Source organism: Ctenopharyngodon idella, chromosome 5, assembly GCF_019924925.1.
Source record: "Ctenopharyngodon idella isolate HZGC_01 chromosome 5, HZGC01, whole genome shotgun sequence".
Lineage (NCBI taxonomy): Eukaryota > Metazoa > Chordata > Actinopteri > Cypriniformes > Xenocyprididae > Ctenopharyngodon > Ctenopharyngodon idella.
Window position 1 is genome coordinate 27,276,542 of NC_067224.1, and position 12,276 is coordinate 27,288,817.

The window sequence follows — 12,276 nt, forward strand, 5'->3', positions numbered from 1 at the left end:
AAAATGATATACCACTGAAGAACATAGCGGTTCATAACGTTTGAGGGCACGAAACCAGAGCATGTAAGCTTTTTTCGCACTGTCCTTCATATTACAGCTGCAATTCTTTTAATGCAGTATATTTAATCTCCTTTAACATTGGATTAGTGTTCTCAGGAAACAGCAACAGTAATGAGATTAAGGTTGAAGGAATGAAAGTCACTTATATGAGGGGATGGAAGGAGCTAAGGGTGTTTTTTTTTTTTTTTTTGCCTTTATAATGTAGAAAAGTTAGACCTTTTCCTCTGCTTGAAATCATTGAAAGGTAAAGGATTTCCATTAGGGATGATATCATTGATGAAAGGATTATTAAAATAATTCAGCCTTCCACTTTAAGGCAAAACGTGGAAGAGAGAGAGGCTCTACAATGTACAATATGTAATTTTATACTCTGTGCAGTTTAATGGAATGCTTCTCATTGGTTTATAACAGTAGCCAATTAGATGGTTGTCATGGAAGTGTGCCTCCTTGATTAATGCTCCTTTCAGAGATTACTCTTCTTTGACCTGCATTCAAGGTTACAATGGACAGCTATAGATCCACAATATGACAGGCAGCGAAGGCAATGCCAATCACTATCATTGAAATATGTTGATATATTATTATCTACAGTATCCACCTTTTTCCTGAACACAGAAGTCTCTCCCGAGGCATTTTTCCTGAACACAGAAGTCTCTCCCGACTCATAGCAGAATTATCCTTTACATTTCCGGTCTTTGGTGTTTCTAGTCAAATTAGCATTCTGTAACAAGCTGATAATGTTATATTAAACCTATGAAAATGGTTTTAAAAAACACATGGCTTCATAGTTTACAGTGTTGTGTTGTTCTGTCAGATGGTCATTGCGACCGCAAAGAAAAATATATTTCCATATATTTATGATCAGTATATTAAATGGTTTAAATATATTGAAAAATAATATATTGTGTCAATATGTTACAAAATATTGAATAAATACATAATGAATGACTTTCACTCAATTGAGTTATGTTTGTGTTACACTAAATATTTGAGTTGCGTTAATAAGGAAAGTTGTTTTGGTATTACTTAAGGGTGCATGTTGAAAACATTTTTAAAACAGTTAGTTCCTGTCCTTGATTCGGATTGGTCAATGGCTGTGTTTTATTTATGATAAAACACGGCTATGACCGCTTCACCCAACGGTTCTGTGTATCACTACACAACACCCTTAACAACCACTCTTAGCAACGTAAACTGTTTGTTCTCAATTGATATTGTTCACTGAAACGTACTGTATTATGTAGAAGAGTATTGTGAGAAAGAGATCGAGTGAGCGAGTTTATTACCTGCATTCAGATTTAGCATTTTCCTTCAGGTCAGTCCTGTGTTCCTAATAAGGGGTTTTCCGTGACTGACAGCGCTAGTCAAAGCATTTGTCAGTTGCGTCTTGTTCCGTGTTCACAACAATTCAGTCTTTTCAATGTAAAAGTCTTCACTACTGACTGACACACTCATAAAGACAGTATTTGCCGCCATCTAATGGCGTAATAATGTAACTTCTGTTGCTGTTCACGGTCAGGGACTATTTTTTCCGGCGGAAGGAAGGCTTTTAGTGACAGTTTACTTCATGAAAGTTGCACTGATACATATTTTTGGCTTTAATATTTGTATTGTGTGGTAACCGTTTTATAAAGCAATAAGGTACGAGAGGCTAGTGCTGTATCGTGAATAATTCACGGCTGAAGGGGTTGCAGGCACTCCGCTTCATGCTTTTGTTTTACTTAAAATTGTAAGTTGTTAATACAAAGACATACAAAAGAGTGTTGGGGCAACGATAGACTGTTTCTTTTCAAGTCACCATTACAGTGATCAGTGTTTGTTTTACTTCTTGATCATTTACTTTTACCTATTTTAACGATCTAAGCGCATGGTCTAAAGCGCACGCTGCAGGTGCACTTAGGGCATGTCCGAATCCCCTTTTAATAGTTTAAGGATGGGAAAGATGGTTAGTGCGCCCGGTGCATTGTCTAAAGGGGTTGTCCCTATTCTCATAATGAGTAATGGGTGTGTTTTGGGCGTAACATGCAATAAACCAACCAGAGTCTCATCTCCCATTCCCTTTAATAGCCAGTTGCACTCATGCTATGGCGTATTTGTATATTTACACGGCGGAATAACTGAATGTGTCTATAGAGAGGAAACGGATCTGCTCGTGCACGAGGTTAAAGCGCGCGACCATACCATCTACGGAAAAGCCGGATTCCACCAAAGCATTTTTATCTTTATGTACACAATAATAATCTCTTACATTGTAATCCTTTTATGTATAATATGTGCCACGTTTGTATGCTGCTGCGTGTCCCGGTGTGTGTAATAAGCAGAATTTACGCGCATATTACTAACGCGCTCTTTAAATAACAAAACAAATGCATTTGCGCCCATTTGTGTGGCCATGGGCGTGCAGGTCTGAAAACAAGGTGTGTTCAGGCACATTGTCAGCGCGTTACTATTTTGAGGCAACTGAAATAGACTGCGCCATTAACTTTAGACCAGGTTTCAGTTGGTCAATGGTGCAGTCTATTTCAGTTGCCTCAAAATAGTAACGCGCTGACAATGTGTCTGAACACACCTCATTTTCATAGTAACGCGCCGACAATGCGCCTGAACACACCTCGTTTTCAGACCAGCACAGCCATGGGCGCACAAATGGGCACAAATGCATTTGCTATTTAAACAACGTGGCGCAGGACGTGAAAATGATAACTGCGTCAGGCTGAAACTAGCAAAAAACACTTGCGTCGTGCCTGGCGCTGCATTGTGCCGGGTGTATGATAGGGCCCTTAATGTTAGGTTTTCTCTGCCTGCTCTAACTGTTTGTCTGTAAGGCACATTTGCTATGGCAAAGAAAGCCAAGGAAAATTTTGGGGATGACCTGTTGGATATTTACTTATGGTGACATCATCATGTAGTCTGATTCACAGATCTCATCCCAAGGTTTTTCAATTTTGGGTGAACTATTCATATTTATGAAGCCATGAATTAGAAACATGCCTTATTTTGATCTGATATGACAAGCGACAGGTAGGCTGGCCATTTGGTCAATACGACCTCACACTCCGCTAAATCTATCTTCTGTAGACCTCCAGCATTTCATATTTAATAATCACTGCTGTGTGAGAACACATCTATTCACATAACAGAGGGTGAGAAGAGGGGAGAGTAGAGGAGTGGCTCATTATTACAGAGGAAACGGAGGGTGACTTTGGCAGGGAGAAAGGTAATTTCACAGCTTTCACCTCCTGACATGAAAATACAGACCAATACTCTCTCAATTAAAAGAAGCGGGAGAGGACAGAATGGAAACAACCAAAAAAAAAAAAAAAAAGACCCACTCATCCTGGATGGTCCAAGCTGGTTCAAAATAACACTCAAAAAGAGTATTAAGCTCTTAAGTCAACTGTTGCAATGTTTATTTGACAAGAAATGATGACGATAATCTGTCTATAGTAGGCTGTATAATTGTGCATAGGTAGGAGAATATCAGCAGCAGCATGAGGATTGTATCCAGTGCTATATATTTAAAGCTATTTTTACACATGTACATGTCTGTACAGCCATGTGGGTGTTTTGTATGGTAGAATGTCACTCATGGCTTTGTGTATGTGAGACAGGGTGGGTTCACACCATTAGACTGTAATGCATTTTAAGCTTTCTGAACAAAACATATATCAACATGTACACATACATTTAAATACTGGAATGCATAACCCTGCAGGTGGAGTAAGATACAGACTGTAATTTAAAGAGAGCTTGTTTCCGACAAACATTCTTATAAACCAACCATTAACGTAACCCTAGCCATCCGTGTACTCTAAATGACATGGCCTGTCAGTCATGTACAGTATGTCACACTTTCAATAATTGGCTGTCCCATTTTAGAGCTTTTACAGTCTTCTGAAGAGGATGAGAATCTAAGAATTGGCATCCTTTCAGTTTAAGCGTGCGAATTTGAATTATCTATCAATCTATCTTTCGATCGTTCAGTTGTTCTATCAATCAAACATTGCTTTTCTCGTCACAAAGTAAGTATATGAGTTTCTTTGGCTTCATATAACATTCAAATTTGAATTGGACTTGCACACACAGTCCTCAGATTCATGTAAATTAAAGTGGATCACAAACAACACAGTAGTGCTTTTGTGATACTATATACACTTTTATTTAAATGTCTTGTAATATATATAGATTATTTATACATAGATGTGTGACATTTACCATTTTTTATAAAATTATAGTGGGCGTCGTGCTTCCAATGCAGTCATAAAGCAATTGCAACTGTCGTGTTATTTGGAGCAACATACATTATACGCCATTTAAATGATATAACAGTCTAAAAAAGGGTGATATAATATAGCAAGAACTCAGTATGTGTGTGTGTTCTATAAATGTAGGTATACTTTACTCATTGCACCAATAAGCAGGTAGCAAACAACACCATATGCTGTAATCATCAATCATCTTTTCCTGCCAGGCTAAACAATGTTCTACATTTTGGTCGACTTAGATCCCGTCGCACGGCTTTGCCAATCTGTCCGCTGCTGAAAGATTAATATTTCATCTTTCTGCCAAGAAGAGAGAGCATTTCTGACAACCATCATCTACTGTAACACTTATCATTTTGTAGCAATGCTGTGATAATGGCAGCACTGAAGTGTAGCTGTTCTCTCTCTCCATCTCTGTCTCAGATAGGCAGGGAGAATTAGGTCCTCGTGTATTCATTGCAAAAAGGCAGAATGGTCATGCCACAAGTGATTATGAGCTGGTTGAGGTGGCTCATTCTGGGACCGGGGAGGCCTATGGGAAAGGGAGCCTGTGCTTATTCTGCAGGTCTACAGATGGATTGTCCCCGACGTGGCTAAAACAAGCTCTGCTTCCCTGCTTTAGTCACTCAATTACTGCTTATGTGTGCCTATCGCTTTCCCTACACAACACACACACACTTAGTAGCTTATATGCATTCACACAAACTTCACTCATAGTCTGTAACTTCTTTTTCTTTATCTGCCTTTCCCTTCATATCATGTGACATTCTTCTATTATTTCAAGAAGATACTCTGCCAAGTTATGGTCATTATTTTATACACGTTAATCCTATTCTGCCTACAGGGATTTGCATTTCTCAGGAACTGGCAGGATTTTATACCGTCTTTTGTTATTTAGCCTTTGTTTGATAGAGGTTACTCGGGTTTCTCAAGCAATACAGCACTTCATTGTGAGCCAGGAGAGCCTGTACGTATGAAATCGAATGCTGATTGAATTGGCTTCAGAGCACTGCTGTGGTTGTGGAACACGAGCGCATCCATAAATAAATGTGTAGAGCTTCTTAGGGCTTTAAAATGAAACATACTTGGGTGGCAAAGCATTAAAAAATAATCACAGATTTCCTTACAGGCCTCTGCGATATGAAATCCATTCATTGACACACCACATCTAAGACATGCCATTAAAATGCATTTTCGATGATTGAGTAACACTTCACCACGTTAAAAGTCAGATGTATATTCATATTGGAGCGATGGCCTTGTGGGCAGCACTATGACATGTTGTGCAGTTGCGCATCGGGCGACCCGAGTTCGAATCCTGGCTTATGTTCCTTTCCAAATTTCCTCTCTCACTTTGCTTTCTGTCCTCTGACCAACTGTACTATCTAAAAAAGGCAAAAATACCACAAGTAAGTCTTTAAAAAACGTCAGATGTAAATTCATTGTGATCACTGAAACAACATTTGGAGAGTGTCTGGATTTTGACCACTTTGCATTTTCATTTTCTGCTGCGCGAGTAATCATTAAAAGATCACAATCTGTATTCAAACACCCACATGATCTTATTCCTAAATGACAATGATTTGCCCTATGTCTATTACGGTGAAAGTCCATTACAGTAGCAAAACTCTGCTCAGTGCCCTTTACAACGTTAAATGCCTCCGCTTTGGGATATGTCTGTAGCAAGTGTGTTTAATCTATGTTTTTCATCACAGATGCATGTGATTACAGTTGGAAAGAGGCATGCTTTGTTCCCGAACGCCCTAAGTAAAGATACGCTGTCAATTTTAAAACCTTTTGTAAACCCAGCCAGTATAATCACAATGAAAGCATCCAAACTGCAATATTTATATAACAATTGCAAAGCGTCCAATGTGAAAACAGTATGATTTACGCACTAAATCCAGCATAAACTCTGGCACAACCTGCATATTTTTAAACACTCAAGACAGATGTCGTCACTACCTCACAGTGATTGGCTGCTGCCCACGTTTTCCGATTGACAGCAGACTGGAGAAAGCGCTGAGAGTGTCAGAAGGTTGGGCAGTTCTTTATGCGAATATCAAGCAAAAAACACAGTCAGCAGCCAATCGCTGTGATACATTTTTGCAGGTTGTGCCAGAGTTTATGCTGGATTTAGTGCACAAATCATATTGTTTACACATTGGATGCCCTTCTTTGCAGTTGTTAAATATTGCCTTCATTGTGATTATACTGGCTGGGTTTACAAAAGTTTAGAAAATTGACAGTATATCATTACTTAGGGCATTCAGAAACAAAGCTTACTTTTTTTTTTAAATGTAATCGCGTACATCACTAAATCCAGCATAAACTCACACAATCACAATCTGCATATTTTTGAAAAACCCAAGACAGACGTCAATACCTGAATGTCACAGCGATTGGCTGTCGCCCAAGTTTTTTGCTTGATATTTGCATGAAGTTGAGAACTGCCCAAACTTTTGATACTCTCGATTGTGGGAGAATCGTGATCTCTATTTGAAAAAAAAATATATGATTCTCAATTTGTACAGAATTGTGAAGTTCTTTTGGAGAAACATTTCATTAAGTTATATATGCAATCCTGCTAAAAAATATCCATGTATCACCTGGATACAAAATGCATGTTAACGCTAAGGAGAGCCTATGATTGCCTGTGTTGTTTACTGTCACAGCTTTTTTTTGTTAAAGAATATTGGTAAATACTTTGCCTTATTACTGTGTGCTTTACTTTTTCTGCAACATTTCAAGAGGGTTTGTTCTGAAACCAATCAGCTTTGGACATTTTGTAAATTATCTTTGGCAATGATGTAACTCTGGGCAATACCCCTCTTTTTTAACTTTGCAAAGATGCAATGTTTTTGAAATGTCCGGTTGACCATAGAACAAACCGTTTAGGCTACTTTAAACTGGATGTATTAAATACACAGAGCACACAGACACACACATGTACACACATATCTCTCAGGGATGGCCTGATCCCTTGCTTGTTTTCATGCCAAAGTGAGCAGCTAAGCTGCAGGATTCTGAAAAGGAAGAGAGCAGGAGAGAACTGTCTCAGTGCCTGTCAAAATGAACAGGGGGGGTAGCCCTGTGATTATATAGACAGATATTGAGTGTGTATGTGAAAGAGAGAATGTGTGTGTGTTCATGTGGCAATTTGTGTCTCTAAAGTCATATTAGTGCTTTATTTAATTTGTGCAAAGGAACTAGGACTCTTCCACACTACTGGTTTCAAAATGGATAGGAGTCTGTATGATCCCTTTTAAAAAGACTTTGCTGGTCTATGCAGGTTCGATGCTAGTCTAGCTGGTGGATTATTATAGCCGTGTTGTTCACCATCAAAATGTAAAGGTTTGTTTGGTTGTTGTAAAAATGGTTTTCTGAACTCATGTGCGCAAATATGTGGTACTGTAAATCTGAAGGGACTTGTATGTCAATAGTGTTTACCTCTGGTTTTTGAATTACATATAATTTCCACACTTATGAGTATTTATCAAAACTGTGAAAGTGGAAAGCTGTCTTATGTTTGTTTGTGAATCTGATAACCATAATCATGCAATCAGCTTTCTATGCAAATTTCAGCAATGAACCTTCCGAGTAAATTCATGCTACCTCTATGTGACCTTGCAGTTGCTAAAAGCTTTCAGCTAATTCCAGACCTAATGGAATGGAAAAGCCTCCTCTTGCCTCTTTTTTTTTCCTGTGAAAACATCTTGATCTGTTCTCTGCGGAGGCTCCAAAATCCATTTACAGGTATTTCAGTGCCTGAAGACGACTGTCATTATCACATCCATCCTAAACTCAGGCCCATGGTCATAGCACATGGTTTAGCCTAGATGTTTACTGTATGTAGTTTAAGATAACTGAAGTTAAACTATTCTATGATGCATATGTATCTTGTCAGTGTGGCGTTTCTTTTTGCAAAGGAGCTTTAAAGGGATAGTAAATGAAAATTCTGTCATCATTTACTCACCCTCAATTTGTTCCAAACCTGTAAAAATTTCTTTGTTCTGTTGAACACAAAGGAAGATATTTTAAAGAAAGTTTGTAACCAGGCCGCTTTGGGGCACCAAAATTGACTTTCATGGCATTGACTTCCATAGTAGGAAAAAAAAATACTATGGAAGTCAATGGTGCCCCAGAACTGTTCAGTTTCCCACATTCTTTAAAACATCTTCCTTTGTGTTCGACATAACAAAAAAATGTATACAGGTTTGGAACAAATTGAGGGTGAGTAAATGATGACAGAATTTTCATTTTTGGGTGAACTATCCCTTTAAGGAGCACTGCTACCCGAGATCACTGGCAAATTGAAAATTACCTGGAAATACAGCAAAGCAATGTCTCGCTTGTGCTCAGATGGGGAACGCTGATGCCAATTATCCTCAAATTAAATTATTAATCTTACACCGCTTAACCTGAGTAGCACTTTCTATTCCCTGTCCAAAAGCGCTGCTTTCTCATATTCCTGTGGAGAGCTCTTCTGTGATGTTGTAGATGTTGCCATACTCTATCCTGCAATGCCCCTGTATAAACAGTCTTTAACTAATCTGCAGAAGCTTTAATTAGGCTAAACAGTGGGGAAAGGAAGCTCTAATCTACATTAAATGAACTCTCAGTGGAATGCCTTTATTAAGATCCCAACACTTCAGTAGCAGCCAGGGCAGGGAGCAGGGGGATACTGGTAACAGGAGTTACCACTGACTGTTTTCAGCTTTTTCAAAAATAAAGGAGCAAGAGAGTTAGGATCACTTAAAGGAAAAGTGTGCTTTTTTATGTTAAAAAACTATCAGAGCTTAATATACAGAGAAAATTATTAGTCATAAATTTATGGGTTCCTGGAGACAGGAGTTATGGGGTGTGAAAAAAGTGAAAAATTTGTCTCCATGGTGCTTTCAAAACATTGCTCTTTACATTTTCATGTTAGTTAAGTAATATTTAATATTTGTTTTATTTATTATATATTTTTATTTAGTAGTTATAATATATAAATATTTATTATAATTATGTAAATATTTTATTTTTATATTATATTTTTTATTATTTATATTTTGTTTTGTCAAAATGCATTTGCTCATCTTCACAGTAGTAATACTTAATTTTTAATATTTGTTTAAATTAAAATATATATTTTAATATATTTTTATTCTGACCTGTGAAGTACTTTGAGCTGCATTTTATGTGTAAAAAGAGCTATACAAATATACAAATTAAATGTATTATTCTGTAAATGTATTCAGCCCATAAATTCATATGGTAAAATGAAAGTGACAAAATTTAATTGCAATATTTGCAAAATGCAATGAATAGCAAGTTAATCTTGTGTTGCTATGATAAGAATATTTTACTTTTACTTTACATTTTCCCACCTATTGTCATTTATATCCTTGTGTCCATCTCCTTCTAAAGTAAAATTAGAATATTATATGTGCTATGCTAAAATTATATCATATATATATATATATATATATATATATATATATATATATAGGGGTGAATTCAGGGTGATTGGGACACTCTTTGCCATTGAGATGAATTGGAAAAAGTGTCCCAATCAACCTCAATTCACCCTATATGAGGTCTGACCCTCACCACAGGTTTCTGTGCCATCAGTCTTTGAGCTTCTCAACCGGGAGGAGAAACATGATGGACAGCTTAGAGGATTCCATCTGTCTCAGACTGACATTTTTTCACACAGGTGACAGGTGGTGTATCAGCACTGTGGTGGTGTGTTTGTGTGTGCGTTATTTTAGTAAATAGGGTGGGGGTGTTATGTAAGTTGGCCAGGGCTGTTATAATTACCATATGTCAAAAAAATAAAGTGATGTCCATTGTTAATCGCCGCTCAACCAAGCGATACTTTGATCCTCCCCCGTATAATTCATTGTCGGTGTTGTGTGAGGTGATTGTGAGGGATTTTGCTGATGCACAGAAGTGTGAGATGATTCTGACAGGCCCTGCATGGGTGAAGGGACAGACGCTGGCCACAACTGCAGTTAGAGTCAGAATAACCATGATAAGATTTTTGCTAAGTGTGTTTAAATGTGTCACAAAATTGTGTATGATTGTTAGAAAGGGAAACATGGATGTTCCCATCTGGATGCTGCTAGAGTTTGTTATTGTAGGGGTGTCAAATTGGGTTAGCGGAACAGGATTTGAGGGGGGCGTCCCGACTTTTTTTTTTTGTCTGTGAGACTTTCAGAAGGGATTAATACTGAAGGCCTAACACATTTGTGTTCAGCTAACAAGGCCACAAGCATTCATGTTTGGCCTCTAAAGTCCCTGGCCTTTCAACAGAGCAGAAGCTGCAGCTGTGAATATCTGGAGAGCAAAATAATGATGGGTTTCTGACCTCTGGATTTATTTATGAAGATGAAGAAAAGAGCAGGTAATTTCTAATGATTCAATATTATATTATAATAATTTAAATTATAAACATAAATATAAAATTAAATTACAATACATTTGATTAAATACATTTTAGAAAAATAAAAAGTTAGTTTTTAATAAAAGAATTTTGGCTGCAAAATTATTGTTATTTTAAATCATTTAAGTGGTCATTCTAAATTAATTTGATGGACCTTTTAGCTTTATCTTTTAGTATGAATTTACTGTTAAATATCATACATTCATACAGTACCTATTTCCAAAACATTTTCTTTCACAGTCTTTTTGTTGTTGTTGTTGTTGTTGTTTTTTGTGCTTACTTGATATAATAGTTTGATGCACAACAACGTACTGTTACCTGAATCTTTTGTTGTCTACATCCCCAAATGCTCCACCTTCTATAACATTACCTGTTGACACCGATCCCCTATACATGTTGAGATATTTCCAACAAGGAGCAAAGCTGTTCTTTGTTTCTCAGGGGGCCGATCCTGAGGACAAATCTTAATTACACCACATGCTTTTGGCAGCTCTCTGCTGTGACTGGAGATCCCTACGAATCATGTCAACACTCACAAACAAGATGAGATAGAAAGAAAACAAGTATATGAGGAGTTTATGAGGTCTTTTCGACTAATAATTGTTTTGAATGCGTGCTGCATTTTCTGATATCACCTGCAGACACTGATATAGCTTAACTGGTGCTTTATCACATTAAAAACAGACACAGGAATACACTGGAGAGTAAATTGATTATGTTCATCACACTTGAGCAGAATTACAGATATCATGCCTAGGGATCCCAGTTGGGGTTTAATATAATTCAGGTGTTACTTCCCAAACTCTTTTACTTCTCTTTTGCTTGACAGTTAATATTAGTACATTTGGCTCTGCAAGCAGAAAGCTTTTGTTAACCATCATGTACTTTTGATTGTATGTTGTTAATATTGAGGTTTGAGAGACCAATGCAATATATAATAATAATAATAATAATAATAATACGTATTTTATTTCAGCTTGTTGCCAAGGCAGCATTTCTTATTTTTATTTAGTTTATAATAATAAATGTGTCACAATGTGTGTATGATTGTGAGAAAGGGAAACATGGAAAGTCTTGCGTACTAAAATAACTAAAAACTGAAATAAAAATGAAACTATATGAGCAAACTATTTTTTTAGATTACATCTACCATCATCTAACACTCACATAATCTTTAAAAACACTAATAATTTAAATGTATCTCAAATTAAATTTCAAAATTAACATTTTACATACTTATTTTCATTTATAAATGTGTGAACCCTACATTGTAAAAAAAAAAATTGTACCATTTAAAATATTGATTTTATTTAAGTGTTTTATTATTTTGGTTAAAAAAATAGAATTGGCACATCCTAACATTAGTTCATGTTTTGGGATCTCTGAAACTCTGAAAAAAGTTATGTAACATTCCAAATATGAAACTTGTTATGAATTTTGTTTATAATTAGTTCTCAAAAGATTAGTAAAGGTTGTGAAGTGTTAATCCCATTCTTAAATGTTAAGTATGTTTTTTTGAGCAAT

General features: G+C 36.6%; 1 protein-coding gene across 12 annotated transcripts in view; it reads left to right on the plus strand.

Annotated features, from left to right (window-relative positions):
- Positions 1–12,276, plus strand: part of trpm3 (transient receptor potential cation channel, subfamily M, member 3) — a 138,714-nt gene that overhangs the window by 63,319 nt on the left and 63,119 nt on the right. The window lies entirely within an intron of this gene.